This window comes from Palaemon carinicauda, chromosome 15, assembly GCF_036898095.1.
Source record: "Palaemon carinicauda isolate YSFRI2023 chromosome 15, ASM3689809v2, whole genome shotgun sequence".
Classification (NCBI taxonomy): Eukaryota; Metazoa; Arthropoda; class Malacostraca; order Decapoda; family Palaemonidae; genus Palaemon; species Palaemon carinicauda.
The window spans coordinates 20,056,078-20,079,664 of record NC_090739.1 but is presented as its reverse complement, the minus strand read 5'-3'; the positions used below and the strand labels follow the sequence as shown (position 1 = coordinate 20,079,664).

The window sequence follows — 23,587 nt, the reverse complement described above, 5'->3', positions numbered from 1 at the left end:
AGTGGTAATCCTTTATATTTTGTCAAAATTTTTCAGTGAAGCCAAATTTATGTTTTTAAGCGAAATCAACTAATCTACCGTAAGCCACTTTCCCGTTTTTTTTTTTTCAATATTTTTATTCTTGTATCTCACGACATGCTTAACCTTTCTTCACATTTCCACTCATCTTCTCAGCCATTTTCCTTCGGTGCCTTGAGGCAGAGACGGTAAGCTGTCCCTTTTGTCGACTTTTAAAGGAGCAGAAAAGGGAGTTAAGTGTCTCGGTATTTTCATAAAAAGAAGGAAATAAAACCGTACGATCTGCTCTTAATGTCTCATTCCTGATCCAAATGCACATCGCTTTCCTTTAGAGAAGGTAATATCATTTGACGTGATATTAATGGACTCGGCTTTGAAGGTATTAGTTCACAAGACTCTAAGAGCGCCAAGAAGGTAAAACGATTCAGGATTTAGATATGAGTTAAGGGATGATTACCAGGGCTGGATTAGGGAATAACCCTAACTATATATATGAAAGACTTGAAAGTCTCTCTCTCTCTCTCTCTCTCTCTCTCTCTCTCTCTCTCTCTCAAATACACACACATACAAGCGAGCCTTTGTAATTAGTTCTGAATGGAGGTCGTTTAAGCGCTAGATTTCCAAGGCTCGAGTGAAGAAAGAAAACTCTTTAAAACATTAACATAAAAGCAACACTTACAACAATGACTCCTTTGCGTTTCACGAGGAGACTTTCAGTATTAGCTGACTGCTGCAATCATACTCAAGCTTAATATCTAAAGTATTTCCTTGGTTTAATCTCCTGGATTGCGTTTATTATTTTACTCTTTTTGACATAAGTTTCAAGCATTGTAGGAATTGGTGTAATGTTAACCCCTCAGAATTTTGCAACGATTACGGATATTAAGAGATTTTTTTTTATATGTAAAGTGAGGAAAGAATCACGAATTTTTCGAAATTATCTTTCTGACCTGAGCTAAACAGTCATGTATTAAACACATCCTCTAGACGTAAAAAATGTTAGACAATTCAAACCATTGTTCTCTGGTTTTGGATAGTGCCATAGCTTCTGTACCATGGCCTTCCACTGTCTTGGATTAGAGTTCTCTTGCTTGGGGATACACTCGGACATGCTATTCTATATTATTGCTCTTCCTCTTGTTTTTTTTGTTTTTTTAAGTTTTTTATAGTTTATATGTGAAGGATCTAATTTAATGTTGTTACTGTTCCTGAAATATTTTTTTATTTTGATTGTTAATTCTTCTCTTGTAGATTATTTATTTCCTTGTTTCCTTTCCTCACTGGGCTATTTTATCCTGTTTGTGCCCTTAGCCTTATAGCATCTTGCTTCTCCAACTAGGGTTATAGCCTAGCTTGTAATAATAATAATGATATTAATAATAATAATAATGATAATAATAATAATAGTAATAATAATAATAATAATAATAATAATAATAATAATAATAATAATGATAATAATAATAGATGATTATGGCAAAAGGCATGTATCTTTGCATACACCGTTTCTCTTGACTATACTGTATGTCTTGCCGTCCTTGGTCGTCTGCATTTGTGTGTGTACATCCAGTATTATACTGTACACTCGTATATCATAGTTGTCACAAACGCAAGTGACTTCCATACTTTCAAATATTAAGCCACCAATGGCTTTTGATATCTGATTCACTCTGCCTCGGGAATATAGGCCCAAGGGGGAATTCATTTCATGTTGTGCTGCTCGGATCAGAACCCAAGCTCTTTAGTCGGAACGATGTTATTAAAACCGTTCTGTTTATATATATATATATATATATATATATATATATATATATATATATATATATATATATATATATATATATATATAATGTTGTGTATGTATATATGTATTATAGCCGTCGATGTCACTAATAAGACGAAAGTACAAATTCCAATCAAGTCTCTTCATTTTTCCGTTTGTGGCTTTACTACATATTGTATGCTTATCACGTATTGGCTCTCTAGATTTCTTCATACATATAGGCTATATGTGTGTGTTTAACTAGATGTAAAGACATGTGAAAGCCTTTATGTATTAAGAATGGTTAAAGTGTAAGAAGAAGTAAACTTATAAAGGTTAATGAAGAAAAGAAGCAGTTGACGTTAATATGATTGGTCGGTTAATTGAAGAGGTTTTTCTCACAGGTATTTATGATCCAATGTAACGGATGCTGGAAGGATGAGAGAGAATGCTAACAAAAAATTAGGTGAAGCGTTTTGTAGTGTTTTGAATTCAATTGAACAATGCAAGAACGAACGGTTGAACCACCTCTCCATTATGGAGATATGGTGTGGATGTTGAATTCGAATGAAGTAAAAAAGAATGAAGACGTTTAACATTTTCAAGCCTACACTTACTCCAACACTTGTATCATTTAATACTGCCTCATCCATCCACCACATTCATATCCTCAAAATGATCATCGCATTGACGGCACATATCGGCAGCATCTATAATGGAAAGTAATCGTGGTAAATGGAACTTTTTTTTTTTACGCAAATATTTTTTTTAACAATTACTTTCAATCATGAATCGGTAGATGACGAATTATGTCACACTAAGTAATTAATAGTTTCTACTTCCGATTAAAAAGTGTCTATTTTCTTTTTCTCCCCATAATTTTTCTACTACCTTTACATATTACCACATTTTCGACCCTAGTTTTTCTTATGCCTTACTATAAATAAACAATTGTTTATCCTTTATTTTTTATTTTTCCATTCTACTATGGGAGATTCAGATATATATATATATATATATATATATATATATATATATATATATATATATATATATATACGTATATATATTATATATATATATTATATATATATATATATTATATATATATATATATATATATATATATATATATATATATATATATATATATATGCTTTTATATATTTACGTAACGTACAAGAATAACTGCATTAGAAAAGAATATTCCAGTTTGCGAATAATTCAACTTTACTGTCAGTTATGAGACCTCTTCTGTTATCAAATAACTTCAGGAAGAAAGTAAAAATTGCTTGAGTTGGGAAACAGACGAAACACTTCCGAACTTGAGTCGAGATGTTATTTACCAATTAGGGGAAAGTTTGGTTCCTGGGCCTCGAAGACTTGGAAATTTCTTTATAAAACACTTTTTTGTTTTGTTTGATTGAGTTTTAGAAGACAATCAGTAGAAGGAAGCAAGATTCAGCATTTGATCATAACTCAATATAGCTTCAGAAATGCCTTTTTGCTTACTTAAAGTCTTTTTATTAAATTTGAGAAATTTCCTTATTCTATTTTTAACTTCTAAGGTATTCAACGTAAAAAAACATGAGTAAGCTTACCGAAGTAATTTCATTCTTTCAACGTTAATCTGGTGCTCAGACAATAATTCCATTTTTAAGGTATATTACACAATAGTGGAATGGAAATGAAAATGAAAAATGCAAACTACTTCAACGTGTAATCCTAAACGATTTTACGAACTTCATGAATATTATCACACCAATCCCTTAGAAGTGTATCCCAAGTGGTAAACTGCGTCTCTTTCCAAGTCCCGTCAACTGTCAAGTTATCCGGAAGTTTGACGTTAAGAGATACAGCTTGCTCTCTGGGCCGAATTTCGAGTGCTGGGTACTCCTCTAACTTGGCTCCGTTTGACAGTGATTGACTCGAAAGCCGCCTGATGAAGAGGACCACGTGGCCAATCATGTCATGATTCCTTATCTCTCTCTCTCTCTCTCTCTCTCTCTCTCTCTCTCTCTCTCTCTCTCTCTCTCTGCTGCTTATGGTAAAAGAAATGTATATGTTAATTCACTGAATTAGCTCTACTAAGCAATCCTTTAGTATTTATAATATTTAAAACCTGCCAATTATGTTTAAAATAACCCTTGACCTTCATCTCAAATTGAGTCCTAAAATTATGATCTATAAATACGTCTTCCATAGAATTATTAGAATTATCTTGAACATGCAATAACAGAACATCCCCTTTCATCTTTAGTATCCCAAGTTGTTTTTGAATGAGTTGGAATATTATTTTTTTTAAACATCTTATTTTTGAGACAGGGGAGGGGGGGGTGTTCTTATTATGGAAAATAACGATGGGCAATTAAGTCCCCTTTTCAATGAAAATATCGCATTACCTCCCTGCTCCGGTGGGAACCTAAGCCGTTGCCGCCACGTGTCTACCTACCCCGATTGATTATTGGCAAAAGAATTTTTCTCTATTCACTTTTATAGGTTTTCGCTCCCAGAGGAATGATAGAGATGGACCCTTGGAAGAAATTAAGTTTGCCTCTGTTATTTTACTTGTTTGAGTTTTTACCTCTCGATTCATTGACTATTTACTCTTTTTTTATAGGGGCTTATAATTTTGTGGGCGAGGGATGGAAAGACATTTTTTATTTTATTTCTTTTGGAGAGACATTTCTCCTGAGGCTTACTGGGCGGTCGAATGTTTATTTTCCTTTTTTATGAGCGCCTTTATATGAAGCAATATTTTCCTGGCGAGAAGGTTTTGCTCCCCCTTTCAGAAGGTAACGGCTCCAGGAGATTAAAAGACCGTTGACCTGAACTTATTTGAAAAATAGCGGACGCCATTTCATTATTCTTAATTTTCCTTTGTTCCCTTTTTCTGTCTAAACTAATATCTTTCTGTTACCAGGTCGGCCGAAATTCTTGTTTTATATATGTTAAATTCAACTAATTTATTTTCTAATGATTTAGGCATTTAAGACATGTAAATGCGTCACTTACACAATACAATGAATTTAAGGGAATTAACTATATATTTCCATACGGACTATCATATATCTAAATAGAAAATTATATACAAACTTCATATGTCTGTTTTATGTAAGGAAAATGTTTATGAAAACTGTCTTTTATCATTGTCTTCTCACATTACGATTACTAACTTCTCTTAGTAATTTGGTTGCACTATATATATATATATATATATATATATATATATATATATATATATATATATATATATATATATATATATATATCCTCCCACACCTATTGACGCAAAAGGCGTCGGTTAGAATTCACCAGTCGTCTCTATCTTGAGCTTTTAATTCAATACTTCTCCATTCATAATCCACTATACGCATCTCATCATAGTCCTCAGCCATGTAGGCCTGGGGCTTCCAACTCTTCTAATACCTTGTGGAGCCCAGTTAAACGTTTGGTGAACTAATTTCTCTTGAGGAATATGAAGAGCATGCCCAAATCATCGCCATCTACCCCTCACCATGATCTCATCCACATATGGCACTGGAGTATTCACTCTTATGTTTCAGTTCTAATCATATCCTGTCATTTAACTCACAATATCCTTGTGAGGATTTTGTTCTCAAAACTACAAAATATGTAGGAGATTGTTTCATTGGTGTGTGTGTGTGTGTATATATATATATATATATATATATATATATATATATATATATATATATATATATACTGTATATATATATGTATATATATATATATATATATATATATATATATATATATATATATATATATATAGTATGTTTTAACATTAGTTTTAATGTAGCTTATTTTGTTTATTCCACAATAGCTATTAGTAAACCGGGACAAATGGCTTAAGTAAGTTAGTTATTAGGAAGATAGATTTTAGTCGTTTAAATATAGAAAAATACATGGACCTGTGTGACTCAAGAATCAGTATTTACTTAATATAACATATCGAAAATTTTCATAACTTACGGAAAAGCATGCCCTTCTTTCACTAAACGTGTGACGAATAGAGGACATATTTTCAATTAATGATAAAGGTGATATATGAGGGTGGTATGATAGCAAATACAGTGCTGAAATTAATGAGAAGGGGGTTACTCTGCGTTAATATTAAATACACGACCTCAAATTTAGAATCCAGATAATTTATAGTCATTTGCTTGTGGGGAAACATAAATATTGAGTGATGGAAAGAAAATATATCTGGTGCAGTAAAAATTAGAGGAAAGAGCTGGTTTACTATTTTAGTAAAAGCCCAGGCGGGATGTTTAACGAAGGAAAGCGAGGTTTCGGTTTGAGATTTTGCAGCAGAAAATACTATATTTTGCTCAGTCCCCCAAGACACATTATTTGTTTTTAACCATTTCATCACTTCGAAAAGCCTCAGACTTCTCGTACGATTAATTTGAATTGCCTTTTTAAAAAATACGAATCTACGACCTGTGGGACAGATGCTTTTATTTCGTAAGCAGCTTTAAACAAACTCTTTCTATTCCAGTGAAGTTACTTTTGTATAGTTTTATGTTACAAAAATTTACGTATTGAAATAAATGGTTCGTCCAGTAAAAGCCTCAGAAAGACATTTACTGTATAGCTAGTAAATATTTTATAGGTAATCATTCATATAGACACAACACATTGTGATTATTATGAATAAAAAATAAGTAGTAATCGCTGATCAAACTTGAGATTAAATAGTAATGATAATGAATATTTTATATTAATCAGGGTATGATGGTTTACTTCGTCTATTAAAAAAATAGTATCGCAAAAACATTATGTAAATCATCATTATATTTTTCTCTTCTTCGCTTTCCAAACAAAGCAACTGATTATTATAATAGATAATAAAGAAACCTTTTATGACTAATAATGACTTTTTTTTTTAATTTCCCGATCCTTAATGCAATAGCATCAGATTCGGTAACAATAGAAGGCGAAGTCTTGGCTCTTATATGAAAAGAATAGTCAGATAGATTTAATTAATTTTCAACAAGGATGAAAATCGTGAGCTTTCATCACCTGAGCTTTTATCGCTTCCCCGAATGAAATTAAACTCCCGCGGGGCATCAGGTGTCTCGATTCCTGGTATTGTAGCAGTGACGACGTTTACTTCACCATTTTACTTTATGCATCGTCTATTTCATTCAACCAGATTATATCAGCACTATATATGTGGGTAGTATGCTGGGTAGGGCACCAGCCACCCATTGAGATACTACTGCTATAGAGAGATATTGGGTCCTTTGACTGGCCAGACAGTACTACATTGGATCCTTCTCTCTGAATACGGTTCATTTTCCCTTTGCCTACATATGCCATGAATAGTCTGGGCTATTCTTTACATATTCTCTTCTGCCCTTGTACACCTGACAACACTGAGATTACCAAACAATTCTTCATCCTAGGGGTTAACTACTGCACTTTAATAGTTCAGTGGCCACTTTCCTCTACAAGAGACTTTAGCTATGGTAAGCAGCTCTTTTAGGAGACGGACACTCCAAAATCAAACATTGTTCTCTAGTCTTGGGTTGTGCCATAGCCTCTATACCAGGGTCTTGCGCTGTTTTGGGTTAGAGTTCTCTTGCTTGAGGGTACACTCGAGCACAATATTCTATCTTATTTCTCTTCCTCTTTTTTTTTTAAGATTTTATCGTTTATATAGGAAATATTTATTTTAATGTTATTGTTCCTCACCGGGCTATTTTGCCTGTTAGAGCCTCTGGGCTTATAGCATCCTGCTTTTCTAACAAGGTGTGTGGAAGTAATAATAATAATAATAATAATAATAATAATAATAATAATAAAAACGATAGTAATAATAATGATAATAACAATAATAATAAATGCCGGTCTTAAGCAAAAGTAATTCTCATTTTTCATTCCTTTATGTTCATTGTGTTTATTGAATACGAACTACAATATTTTTCTTTTTTCTTAAGGCGAAATTAGTTACCCCTTCCTTTCTTTCTTGCATCAATTTAAGAAAAATATAACTATTGGATTTTGGAATCCGTCGTGTCTCCCCTTCGTCGGCACCATGCTGGTTATTTAATGAGCGGGAGAGTCAAAACATACGAATAAAATGAAATTTTATTCGACTGCATGATTATAAGTACATTACTGGTTATCGGTGATGGATAAACTATTACTGGGAATTGCTTTTCGATTAGGTAAAAAAAAAAAAATTCCTGTTATATTTTGGTTCATAATAACAACAGAACGTCATCGTCATATTCTAAACAGTGGCCACAACCATGATAATTCCAGGAAAAATCATTTCAATATAAAAGGAGTAATTCATGACGAAATGCATTTTGCTTCAAAGCTCCCGTTGATATGTGAAATTCGTTGGTCTTTGTTGGACTTCCAATGCAATATGCGAGGATCTGCCTTCGTTACATGTGTTTGAGTCTGCTGTGCATGTATTGGCGTCCTTTGAGCCTCGGTCTAGCCTTGCAAACACACCACTTTAAGGCGGAGACGTTGGAGGCTCTCTCTCTCTCTCTCTCTCTCTCTCTCTCTCTCTCTCTCTCTCTCTCTCTCTCTCTCCCCACACGCACACACACATACATATTTAAGGGAGAGTGCACGTTTATTAATGTTGGTGAGGAAGTAAACTCATACATTCATAAAAATATAATGTATATCTCCATATACACACGTGTTTATATATATATACATATATATATATATATATATATATATATATATATATATATATATATATATATATATATACATATATATGTATATATATATATATATATATATATATATATATATATATATTTATATATATATATATATATATATATAAAACTATAGCTGGATAAATAACGTTATAGATATGAATGTATGGGTTTGTGTGCAAGAGCGCAGTAATAGAGAATAAGATGAGGACTCCACGTTCTAAAACGGATTCATATTCTGTACCTTCTATAGAGGAATTGTCTCTAGAATGTGATAACATCACGTTCCTAAGCAGAGAATGAGATTGGTAGCCCCATGATACCCCCTTCATATTTGGTTACGGAATATCATACTCCGGTGGTCTCGACTCTCTAGAGCAGTGGTTCCCAACCTTTTTCCTGTCATTTCCCCCTGCACCCAGTGCAACCCTCCAGATTTCTCCCTTCATGTGTATGAGGGAAAGAGTAGTTGAAACACACTGTGACGACTTACTAATGTATTTTTCCATTATACAAATATACTGATAAACAAATAGTTACAGAGTAAAATGGATAGAGAGCGGTTAATAACAACTAACAGCATAGCCATAGAGCTATGCGGTTAGTTGTTACTAACCGCTCTCTATCCATTTTACTCTGTAACTATTTGTTTATCAGTATACGGAGAGCGGCTAGTAGCAAAATAAAAGGACTTTTGTTTATTCTTCTACTTCAAAATTGTATTAGTGAGAAGGTTGAGGCTGCTTCTTGTGCACCAGTGTATCAATATCAGGGCTCGTTTTGGCATCTGATATTTTTTTAGTAAGTAGGTAGTGTAATTATTTCCCCCCTGGTAGCTTCAAATTTCACTCCAGGGGGAAATTTCCCCCAGGTTGGGAACCACTGCTCTAGAGCTAAGCAGTGGTCACCTCTGCGTCAGTTGACCTGGGAAGGCGTCTTTCGTCAATGTTATTCAGAGCTAAGCGTGCAGACGTCTTCTTGATTTATTATTATTATTATTATTATTATTATTATTAGCTAATATAGAACACTAGTTGGAAACGCAGGCTGCTATAAGCCCAAGGGCTTCAACAAGGAAAAATAGCCATGTGAGAAAAGGAAATAAATAAACTTCAAGAGAAGTAATGAACAATTAAAATAACACGTTTTAAGGACAGTCACAATATTAAGATGAATCTCTCATAAACAGACTATATATATATATAGACTTATGTCAATCTGTTCAACATAAAAACATTCGCTACAAGTTTAAACTTTTGAAGTACCACCGATTCAACCACCTGATAAGGAAGATCGTTCCACAACCTCGTCACAGCTGGAATAAAACTTCTTGAATACTTTGGAGTACTGAGTCTCATAATGAAGAAGGCATGACTATTAGAATTAACCCTATACCTAGTGTTACTAACAGGATGGTACTGTCCGGGAAGATTTGAATGTAAAGGATGGTGAGAATTATGAAAAATCTTATACAACATGCATAAAGAAGTAACTGAACGACGGTGCCGGAGTTTAATATCTGGATCAGTAATAACAGATTTAATAGGCCGTAAGTTCCTGTCCAAACAAATTAAGATAAGATTCAGCAGCTGGAGACCAGACAAGAGAACAATACTTTAGACGAGGCAGAATGAAAGAATTAAAACACTTCTTCAGAAAAGATTGATCGCTGAAAATCTTGAAAGGCTTTGTCCTGTGGATAAACTTTAGAATTCGTGGGTTGAATAAATTCTTATTTTATGTTCGTTAACGTTTATTTACTAGTTATGATGCTTTAGTGTAAAAAGTGCCTTAAAATATTTGTAGAGTTTTTCACAAAATTAAATGGATACAAGTAGCTCGCTTCATACCTGTGGCTACTGTCACCCGAGACAGATAAGTAAGATATTGACCGCAGAGGCAGAGGAATTAAAGTTAAAGCATATCGATAAAATTCATGCTTGCAAATACATTCTAGCAAATGCTCCGTGTTTTGTCAATAGGAGTGACTGATTCGCTTTAATATGAGTCTTAAACAGAAGGGTTCTCACCAACTCATAGAGAAAAGTGATAATAAGAAATACATAACCTAACTTTTACTCCATTATTTTCGGGGCATAGGTAACACATGGAAAATCAAATTTTAAGTACCTGATCAAATATTAGCTTATTTCAAATATGTTAAACCCCATTTCAATCCGAGGGATTTTCCCAATTCAAACATCGTATATTATGATATTTGCTTTCATGCACGTTTCCTTTATACAAGACAACATTGAAGCATTTCTAATTTTTGGATCACGATTGATTTTTGCTTATGTACCTTTGTGCCATCAATGTTTGTGGTAATAATCATGCGTGATAGGTTTGTGTCCAATAGGGTAACTGGAATTTTATTGATATGAAGTTTCCGTAGCCTAAGAAGTTACAAACAGTTGGATTCAGTATTTGTAAAGGTAGATAACCATCGCAACTATTATAGGGAAATGTAATAACTGTTGGTCTCTAGAAATTATGACATTTAGTCGCATATTTAAAGAAGCATAGTATAGCTTATAATATTATTTTAACAGATTTAATTACAATGTAGTTTTTACGCTATATCTTAATTTTTTGGAAGTTTTATCTTCACAATGATCGCTCTTGTTTTGGTTTGAAATATTATGTTCACGACCATAAAATTAGGAAAGCCGTATCTAGGGTATATTACACCCATGTATGTATGTATGTATATATGAATAATGATGTTATGTAGTACAGTTATCCAGTGCGGGAACTTAACTGAGTAGTAGTTTTTTTTTTTTTTTTTTTACCACCCACAAATCCACCCTGCTATAAATGGGTACCTGCATCTCTTTACTTAATTCAAGAAATGCGGCTAATGACGACCAACCCCCAACCCTAAACTTGCTGAAGAAAAGTTAGAAGGCTATATCCTTCCAGATCCTTTCCTTCCCAGAGTGATGATGACTTATGATATATATACTGTATATATATATATATATATATATATATATATATATATATATATATATATATATATATATATATACTGTATATATATATATATATATATATATATATATATATTATATACTGTATATATATATATATATATATATATATATATATATATATATATATTATATATATATATATATATATATTATATATATATATATTTATATACAGAGTAGGCTAAGCAAGAACGGTACTTTGGGTGTGTTAAACGATGGAAAGGAAACTGGTAGTGATTATGGAAACCAGGGTTAAATTAACTCTACCTTATGGAAGTGTAGTGTGGATTTAGAATGAGAATTGAAATTAAAATGTGGAAATTTCTGAGATTAATCGTTTATATGTAGTATGTGTAATAAAAATTGAAACATTGAGAATTGGGAATAGAAGGATTTGATGTGGTTCGCTTGTATGGAAAGAATGGAGGCCTTTAGGTTGGTGATTATAGTTTTTGGAGAAAGGAGAGGAAAACCTGCCGAGGATAGATAGGTGGAGTGAAGTAATTATTGGAAAGGAGAGATTTCGACATTCCGGGTGTGTGAGAGCCTATAAGATGGAAGTATGTAGGTGAATTCGATTGCAACTAATCAGTTTTAGTAAGAATGTAGTATTGATTGTTGTCTTTTCATCCTTTGGGAAGGTCCCAAATTTTTGGGGAAAAAACGGAAAATTATTTTTCTGTGTATGTGTATATATATATATATATATATATATATATATATATATATATATATATATACATACATATATATATATATATATATATATATATATATATATATATATATATATATATATATACATACATACATACATACACACACCTATATAAGTATGTGTATATATGTGTGTGCGCGCGCGTGCTCTATACCTACATCTTGGAAAAACTTTATCATTATACTAATTCACAAAAAAGGAGACACAAGTGGCTTGAAAAATTACTGCCTAATAAGGTTACGCTCTGTAATATATAAAATATTTACAAAGATTATATTAGGCCGAATAGAAAAAAAGCTGAGCTTTATTCAACCAAAAGAGCAGATAGGTTTTAGAAGTTGGTATTTAACAACTGACCATACCTATGTAATCAACCAGCTAATAGAAAAATCTACAGCGTATGACAAATCACTATGCATTGCATTTATAGACTATGATAAAGCTTTTGATTCTGACAAAACCTCACCACTAATGAATGCCCTTCAAACACAAGATAGCTATACAGGAAGTACTGCAATCCTAGAATTACATAAAGATAGTGAGAAAGATCCGATTAAGAAAGGAGTTAGACAGGGAGACCCCATCTCATAAATTCGCAGCATTTATAAGAATTTAGATTGGGAAAATGTAAGAATCATATTAATGAGTAATACCTTGACAACTTAACCCCTTACGTCGTTGGACGTTAAAAACGTAAGATTTGCAGATTACATAGTTGGGTTTCTTGAATTATTGGAGGAATAGCAAAAGATGATGGAAGATTTGAATAGATAAAGCATAAATGTAGGACTGAAAATTAATGCGAGTAAAACTAACCTGAGGTTCAATGAAAATGCAGAGAAACAACAAATACGGGTTATGGACAAGCCTCTAGGGGTTGTTAATTAATAATGTACAACAAATAAGGGTTATGGACAAGCATCTTGAAGTTGTTAGTTAATATATTACTTAAGACAGACATAAGTGTTTTCTCAAGACACGACACCGAAATAAAAAGAAAGATAAGCATGGGACGGAGAGCTTTTGGTTAACAGAATATGAAAAGTAAAATTCTACTTTCCCTAAAAAGAAAAGTATTTAATCAGATGGTCCAACCAGCATTAACTTTTGTATCAGAAAGTTGGAAATACCTGAGAACATATGCTAGTTACAATTCAAAGAGCAATGGAAAGAATAATGATTTGAATAACACTAAGAGACAGTAAAAAGCAGCATGAATACAAGAGCAAACTAAAGTAGAGAATATTCTAACAACATGTAAGAAAGAGAAATAAACATACGCTGGACATATAATGAGGATGACATATAATAGATGGACATTAAGAATATCAGAATGGATCCGTAAAGATTGCAAAAGAAGCAGGGGAAGGAAGAACAGACGATGGATTACTTATTTACTTTACTTTGATGGCTGCTTTTCCGGTCCCATACATCAGGAGAACCCCACTCTCTACAGGACCTCCACTGTCGTTTTACCTTGTTCGTTCAGAGTATTTAACATTTCATATCTATCGCGTATTGTTCATTTACTGTTGAATCATCACTGTCAAAAGACTCATGAAATAAGAAAGTCTTCAGTTTCCTTTTGAAAGCCTTAATGTCTTCAATCATTCAAATGTTTCGTGGGAGCTTATTATATAGTCTTGGGGCCGCATATTTAAAGGCTCTGGAGCTTAAAGTAGACATAAATCTAGGTTTCAACAGTTTGAAGCCATCTATAACTATTCTCGTGTCAACAAGATTTGTTGGCTGCGCAATATGTAGCAATTCTCTTAAGTATTTTGGACGCCCGGTTCTGATAACTTGGTGGGTTAGTGTACAGATTTTAAATTCAGTTCTCGCTTTAATCGGCAGCCAGTGTAAATCGAGTAGTATAGTTTGTTGGTCTGAACTGGCATAGAACGACCATTAACAGACGCAAGTGGAAGGACTTGTCTGAGGCCTTTGTTTTGCAGTGGAATAGTAACGGTTTATGATGATGCTAATATATGTGTGCGTGTGCCTGCTCATATATATATATATATATATATATATATATATATATATATATATATATATATATATATATATATATATATATGTGTTTGTGTGTGTGTGTGTGTGTGTGTGTGTTTGTGTTTCCTCTTCAACTACGTGTGTTTTACATTAATCATTAGTGAAGGAAATGTAAATGAGAAATGCAGAAAAGTATAAATCTTTTTCATTGATATTCGCTCTTATTTACGCTAAAGTTAAAGAAAATTTTATTATTTATTGCATAATATATCTGCATCCCCTTATTATTACTAGGTTGAATAACACCCACGGAAAGAAAATAATTTTTCGAACCGTACCATTTTAGTTTTCTTTTATTTGGCTGATTAATGTTACTGTTTTCTAAGCAATAAACAGATTTGTTCGTCCATTGTGTTGCCATTCATCTTCCATTTGTTTTATCCAGTCTGTATTTGTTATATTATTTATGAAGATTGTATCAGTTATAGGGATATGCCAGCTTTTATTGGTACTAAACTGTTAAAACTATTCATTCACACCCTATCTTTTCTCGCATTTTATCAATTCCCTCTTGCTCCAAAAGATTAATGTACTATTTGCCCAGCATCCGGGACGTGAAATATAGTTGTGCTTACTGGATTAATTTAAAACTATTCATATCATCGACTTCAATACCAAAAAGTCATTCATAATTTCAAATATTTCATAACTGGACGTTGACAAAAAGATTTCGAAGAGTATAAATCTGAATCAGAAAATATGAATGTATACGCATTTGCTAGAATTGTCAATTATTGAAAAAAATTATCGGTTTGATGAACACCGCTAGCGAGAACGTCATTATTAACGATGGTGATCAATTTTATTTGTCGAACGGGGTAAACAACTAACTGGTGTTAATAGTAATGTAATATTAAAGTTGATGTTGGTTTTAGTCCAATCGATGGCGTTGTTGTCATGGCAGCTGATGACAGCGATTGTGATTGGAATTTTTCAAACAGGTTCGCCCCACTTCGATACAATTGCATTATTTAATAACATTATTATTATTATTTTTATTATTATTATTATTATTATTATTATTATTATTATTATTATTATTAGTGTTGTTGTTGACTACTTTGAATTCTGGTAGATTGTATTTTTTGGCTGTACACATTTTAGAAATACGTGTGAATATGGAGCTTGTACACTTTGTACACAAGCATAGGAACGTCATCTTTAAGTGATATTGTATTCAGAAGAACTGCCATGGCTATGGAACTTGGTCAAAGAAAAGTGATCGATCCATCCAGCTCCTGTGATATGTTCCCTTCCACAGTTTTTAACCTATTTCCAGTCATGAAGTGAGCTTTGATTTGTTTATTTAGTAAAGAGCCGAGATTTAGTAATTTAGTAAAGAGCCGAGGTTTAGTAATTTAGTAAAGAGCTGAGGTTTAGTAATTTAGTAAAGAGCCGAGGTTTCCTGTTCTTTCGTGCGTAGGTTTTTGATAGAAACTTTATTTTATGTTGTGACTTGTTATAGGCTTTGTCAGATCAAAAGGGTCACTCGTTTAATTTTACAAATGATTAGTTCAAGTAAAGGGGTTCAGTAACGTATGCAGTTCCTGTGGTTATTCCTTTATTTAGTATGCTGAAACTTGATGGTTGCTTTTCCGTTCGTTTTAGATCGTTCTACTTTATGTAAAACAGGGGCTCTCGCGTTTGCGACCCCTAACATGAGTTGCTTTACCGTAGCCCAAATTATAAATTTTACCATTCGTTATAGAGAAGCAAAATTGCAAGAATGTTGTTTAATTGCCAACTTTCGTAATGATAAGAGATTGAATAGTCATAGATTAAAGGGGTGCATGTATACTTTTCCAACGATTAAGAATGAAATTGAGTAATTTCGTTTAAAAGAAATTTTAATTAATTCTTGGAGATTTTTGGGGTCGTATTTAATCAGGTGATAAGTTACTAAAGATCATATATTTGAGGTATATAGTATCTAAATGTATTTTACTCTGGTTTTTGTTTATAGTTCAGATTTAATTCGAAATTAAAGCATATTTGAAATTTGGTGATGTTTATGTAATGCTAAGATGCTTAATTAAGTTCTGATCATCATTATCATTATTCCTGTTTCATGTGATGTTTGATGTTTCTCTCATCTTTTTCATTGAATTTCAATTCACCTTTTAAAATGTTTTGAGCAGAAAGTCATCCGTAAATCATTCTTTTGCCTAATTTCTTTTTCCTTCCCCATCTGTCTATCAAGATTTGTAGGCATCTACATGCTTGTTTATTTGTTTCTTTACGTACATAGATTGTTATGATGGAATTTTTATGTTTCCCATCCGTAGCTTTTCGATATTTGTCAGTTTTTGCTTTCAATTGTTATTGAATAACTTTTTTTTATTCATTTCCGTTTAAGTTATTGTGCACCTGACGGTGGATATTTCATTCTGTTCACCATTCTTGTTCCTTCAAAAAGATAAGGTGATGGTCCCTTTTTATTCAGGCTTCCTTAATTAGGACTTTGGAGTGTTATTTACCTTCCCATCGAGTTTATCGCACTTTCAGAGACACAGTAAGTCAATAACATTTTAGCAGTCAATATACATTTTTTGTTACTTACTATACTTTTGCTTAAGTTCATTATACATGCGTAAACACGTTATATATACACCATTGGAGAAAGAGCTATTCTTTAGCATTTTTATTTAAACGTGAAAAATCTGCCCGTCTTCTTCCCCCACTCAGGGTAAAAGCTCTGGGCGTCTCAGGGAAGCTCTAGCCTGCTTTAAATGCAGCGAGAGCTTTTGAATTTAAGCCGCTCAGTGGGATCCCAAGGGAATGACTTCCTCCTTATTTTAATATGGGTTCTGGGTGGACTGACATTTCATTTGGCTCGTACCTAAGGTACAGTCTCATTTCACTATTTTTGAAATCGAAAATCTGGAAATGAAGAGTATAGAAAGCTCTTTATGCCATTTTCGAAAGTTACTTCAAAAGCTCGCGAATCTCTTTGTGACTCATTGTTTTATCAATGTGTCTCTTTAATCCCTTAATTGTATAATCGTGAAGGACTATTAAGCTGTTAAACACCTAGCAAACATGGATAAGGATTCAGAAAGGGATGTTTCTGGCACGACATAAGAGATTTTTCCTCTTTTTGCTAATTGTTCCAAGAAGATTGCCAAGCTCTTAGCTTAATAACTGAACTTTTGATACGAAGTTTGATGGTTCCAGGCATGAAAGTATCAACCTTACAAATTCCTCTCTCTCTCTCTCTCTCTCTCTCTCTCTCTCTCTCTCTCTCTCTCTCTCTCTCTCTCTCTCTCTCTCTCCATAAATTGCCTTTTCCATTATGTTACTCTTTCGTAGTTTATATATGAAAGATCTAGTTTAATGCTGTTACTGTTCTTAAGATATTTTATTTTAATTGTTCATTGCCTCTCTTATAGTTTATTTATTTCCTTTCCTCATTGGGCTATATCTCCCTGTTAGAACCCTTGGGCTTATAGTATCCTGCTTTTTTAAACTAAGGTTGTAGCTTAGCTAGTAATAATAATAATAATAATAATAATAATAATAATAATAATAATAATAATAATGAGAAATTATAAAATTATACACTTGATATCGGACTATTCTAAGCCTAGTTTTTTCTTAGTGCTTTTTAGAATATGTTTATCATGTTGAGAGCACAATACCGAAACGCGAGTTCATCTAATGTTGTATTCAGGCAGCCTTGGTTCCGGTTCCCACCGTGATACTATTCACCTGCTTAGTGGGGCATGTTTCCAATCACATTATGGGAATATTGCAACATCAGCTCCCAAGTCACAAAATCGCATTCATTCTTCGAGTGTTGCTTTGACAGTTTGGCATTCAGTGCCTGAAGTGAATGTTCTCTCTCTCTCTCTCTCTCTCTCTCTCTCTCTCTCTCTCTCTCTCTCTCTCTCTCTCTCTCTCTCTCTCTATGATAAATGCGTTCAGATTTATATTTCTTCTGCTGTTTTTTCTTTTAATTTAAACCATCGTCAAGATCCCTAAAATGAATATGCATTTTTCTAATGGCAAAAATGCGACACCGGAATGGAATTTTTTTTTTTTTTTTATGGAGATTACCAGCTTTATTAGTTGGTCTCCACCCATCTCGTATTTCTTCCATAAAAGATTTCCCGCCTTTATGTCAAATGAGATCCACGTGTTTTCAAAACTAAAATTATATCATATCATCGCCTAGACCGGAACATGATTAGCAAAGAAATTTAATTTTAAATTCAGAATCATAAAAAAATTATATCATAATAGATATGGCCATTTTAGAGACAGCTCAATTATTTTTTTTATCAAATCAAACACTCGTTCTTACATAATTCCGAAAGGATATTTTTAACCAAGAGATACTGTATATCGCAAGAAAGAGCTTGTAGAGATAGACTGAAGCACAGTCTAGGTATATACATTGACCTTGATCTAAATTATCTTAACATTGACGTGTGGTTATTCTACGCTTCCCACAGAAACCAAAAAAAATAACTTTGAATCAGAAGAGAGTTGAAATACATATCTCGTAAATATTTCAACTTTAATTGATTTGCAGTAAATTACAAGAAAGGGCTGACAGTAATTATGATAGACGTGAAGATAAAGAAAAGACATGCAATTGTTCAAGTTCTGTGGTTCAGATGTGGAGATGTGTGTTAGTGAAATGCAATGTGCAATTACAGTATCATAATGCTTTTTATTATTAAGTGAAACAACTTAATCACATGAAAAATGTCCTTTAAATTATTTTAAATTTATTTCAGAATGAGTGTCATATAAAGTAAATTTTACTAGATAATAGTGATCGTCGATTTGCGTCCTAAAAGAGGGGTGGAGCAGGCACTCTATCAGCAGCAGAACCTATTAAACAACAATCGAACCATTAAAAAGGCAATGTTTAATTATGGACTTGTCTAAAAAGAGCAAAATTGGAAGATTACTTACACGTGGTGAAATTGCACTTGATTGCTGTACAGAATAGAGATGTGATAGGTAGGTTTACGTCGGAATCTAGCCATGAAGTTATTCCCCTTTCTTCTTACCACTACCATCAGGTAAAAATCAACATAGCTAAGAAAAATAAACTTCAGAATGGTAGACTTGAAGGACCTTTTAAATTAAGCATTCGATTCAGAAACCCCCCAAAATGGGATAAAGCTGGGAAACATACCGAGGCTTTACAAAGCATGAGGACGCAAGAAAAGTTATTGTTATTGATGAATTAATTAATCATATCAAACGCTTTTATGTACTATTTATAGCAAGTAAATAACCTTTTTTTAAGGATTGCCGGGCTCATGTGGCCGACATGGGCTTAGCTAATTTGCTGTCTGTTATCAGGACATAAGTCTTGTGCGATTGCAGTATGTTTGTTCTTGTGCATTATTGTTTGTGTAGACTATTGCATAATAAGCGCAATGTTTCTAGACTACACCAAAATAAATCTTGAAAATTGCAGTACCTGGCATACTTTAAGAATTATTATGATTAATTATTATTATTATTATTATTATTATTATCATTATTATTGTTATTATTTTTCAAAAGTAGAAGAGTGAAAATAAAATAAAACTGAAATATCCTTACCGCCGTATCATAGGAAAAGTTACAGTAACTGACAAATCTTGGGCAAAACAACAAATAAGGGGTTAAAAAAAAAAAGTTGCGGGTTTTAGGTCTCACCTGAGACGATCTACATCATTCTCCTCGGGAGACCATAAGCCAGCAGGGACTATCACTAGCCCCTCTTACCTCCCCCCCCCAGGCACTACCCTGGGGAGTACCCCCCGGTAGAAGGTCTCACACTATCCGCGTCCTAGCGAGGACGCGAACTCGGGACCTCTGAAACAGAAGCCCGCGACGCTACCAACATACTGGGTAGGGCCAAGGAAGTTAGACCTCATTGGGCAGAACTGCCCTCTTTACTTGGCCCCACCCGAGTGATCTTAGAAAGTATCGACGAATATAGTGTGGCAGGCCTTGTGAATGAGCCCGGCCACGTGCTCAGGGATCGGGTATCGGGAACCTATATGACACTTTCATTGTAAGACACCTCCGCTTCCCGCTGATTTGCCTCGTGCTAGAAGACAAACCTAATGGAGATTATGTCCGTTTGGGGTTATCGTGGCGTAGGTACACTATAGGAATTACTTAGGGTCTTTGCAACGTTCCTTCGTCCAGTATAGCCCCGGTCTAGGTATATTAACCAATAGGGCAAAGGGAAGGTACAGACTGATTTAAGGGCAGCTTAAAAAGAGAGTTTGTTGATTCTCAAGTAATATTACTAAATGCCAAGCCTTAAAAGATAAGGCGTAAAAGAGTTGTGTCGGTTCCTAATCATCTTCAGTATATTCAGTATGAGAGATGTCGATAAATATATGAATAGGAAAAGGGAAATTAAGAAATCTAGTAAAATATTTTTGACTACAAAGTACATGAAGTGGGAATCGCAAATCTTTTTTGAATATATATATATATATATATATATATATATATATATATATATATATATATTGTACTCGTATATGTCTATATATCTATATATATATATATATGTAAATATATATATATATATATATATATATATATATATGTATATATATATATATATATATATATATATACCGTGTGTATATATATATGTGTGTGTGTGTGTGTGTGTGTGTAAGAAACATCTGGAAAAAAAGAGGTAAATGGTTGGCCTTTCCTTTTTTCTTCAGTCGTCTTGACATTCTTGAACGACACAGTTCCCCCCAAATTTTTACTTATGTATTTAACTACAGAAAAATTACTTATTTTGTAATGTATGCATTTGTATATGTATGTGTCTGTTTAAATATCAATGAAGAAAAACCCAGGGAACGAATATAAAATGTCCGATTCTCTATCAACATTGCTAAAGAAGTAAATATATCAGAGGAATCTGTTATTTTGATAAAATAGGTTCATCTTTGAAATTTATAAGAGTAAAAGAAAATCCGGGAACTATAGAGATTGTATATCCTTCGCTAGGCGTCTCCAGTGGAATGGAGTTGTACTAAGTTGAGAAACTTTTATAACCGAGAGAGAGAGAGAGAGAGAGAGAGAGAGAGAGAGAGAGAGAGAGAGAGAGAGAGAGAGAGAGAGAGAGGGGAGTTTTTGATGCAATAGAGGTTTTTCCTTTGTGCGGGAGGATGCAAATATCAATAATTTTGGAATTTAAATATCAAATAATGATGGAAGAGATAATATTTTGAAGTATCGTGTCAAGCTCAACCCAGCAGGTTAGTTATGGTTTCTCAGTATTTTGTACCTCTTAGGGAGCTATGCCTAATATTATTTACTCGCGAAATTTTCATTGTAATAAGTTTGCTAATAGGGCAACTATCAAGAGCTGTGATGTATATGCTGTATAAGCAAAACTGATAGAGTTAGAAATAGAGATTTGTGATTGTGAATTGATGAGCATACGTGAAAGAATAGATCCGAGTATTTTGAAGTGGACTGACATTAAGTGATTTTAGTTGGGAGGAGAAGTAGAATTGTGGAGTGATAGATACTGTAAATGATTCGAAAGACGTATTGCTAAAGAAAGGCCTAATTATCCAGGAAGTTCTTTGTATGTGCAATATAATGGCGTTGGTCGTGTATATGTAAACCTTTTGGTAGCTTTATGAAGCTTCTGTTGTTTTGAAACTTACTGCACGATGTGTTCATAAGTAATTCAAAAAGTTAAAAGATGCATGCAGTAGTGACTGTCCTCGTTGTTATGTGAAGCAGCCACTGGTAAGAGAAAACGCCTAGTTGTTTATATATATATATATATATATATATATATATATATATATATATATATATATATTTATATATATATATATATATATATATATATATATATTTATATATATATATATATATATTTATATATATATATATATATATATATATATTTATATATATATATATGTATATATATATTTATATATATATATATGTATATATATATATATATATATATATATATTTATATATATATATATATATATATATATTTATATATATATATATATGTATATATATATATTTATATATATATATATATGTATATATATATTTATATATATATATATATATATATATATATATATTTATATATATATATATATATATATATATATATATATATATATATATATTTATATATATATATATATATATATATCCTTAGCTTTGCTGCCCTATTTTCATCCTCTTATTTTTTTTCTTTATTAGTTCCCTTTACACTAACCAAGCTCGCACACATCTTGGTCAACATTTGGATTAAATTCTTTTTTTTTTTTTTTAATCCTTGAGAAAAAACATTGGCATACCGCAATGCAGCCAAGCTTGGTGATCGCTATGAGAATTTATTTTATTTATTTTATTTATTTTATAGGGGATTATGCTGTAAGCCTCTTTAGGACTTTTGAAAACTAAAAAAGAAAACTGAAATTTTCATGACGAAATGCCTTTGAGTGCCATTCAAGCTGAAATTCCTTTCTCTTTTACCAATATGTGATGGTAGTTTCTCTCTGGAGAGTTTATATCCATTTTGCCTGAAATAGCTTGGTTTTACCTGTAACATTTTATTTATTTCTCTATACCTTTTGCTGCGATTTTTCTCGTTCATTCTCTTCGTATCTTTTCCTCTCATTTATTTAATCCTGCATCTTTGATAAAATTCCATTTTTATCAAGTTATCTTTTATTAATTTTTGTACCCGTCTAGCATTTCGATAGACCTCTTCTCCGTTATGGGAATGTAAACTGTTAAAGCATCGGTACGATAAGAGAATAAAATCTTCTCTCACTGATTCTTAGATTTAGATGCGATCAAGATTTCTCCTCCATTCCCTATTCGACGTCAGTGCCAGGTTATTATGGCGGCCAAGTTGATTTTAATTAAGTTGTTGATTATCTCGTTAATTATGTTATGACGCTAGAGTACACTTTAATCAACCACTTAATCATCTCGGTTAATTATTGTTGGTTGGTCGATGAATGCTAAAGTCTTTCTTTTACTATGTTGAGCGAACTTTAATCAGAATATAAAATTGTTCCATCTTCGTGATAATTAACGTGATGTTGAGGTTGTAATTGATAGCCGAATCTAAAACATCCACTTTATAATGTTGGATATTTGTTCGTAGGTATATTTTCAAAGGGGAATAACTGAAGAGTTCATGTATCTTACCACTGGAGTCGACTATATTTGTCTTACTACTGGAATTGACTATGTTCATTTTACCACTGAAATCGAGTATGTTCATCCAATAACAGGAATCGATTTTTTGTACCCCTTCATTATAGTCGACGCTATTTAT

At 32.7% G+C, this 23,587-nt stretch overlaps 1 protein-coding gene across 1 annotated transcript in view; it reads left to right on the top strand.

Moving 5' to 3' along the window:
- Positions 1-23,587, top strand: part of Alk (Anaplastic lymphoma kinase) — a 1,005,172-nt gene that overhangs the window by 842,283 nt on the left and 139,302 nt on the right.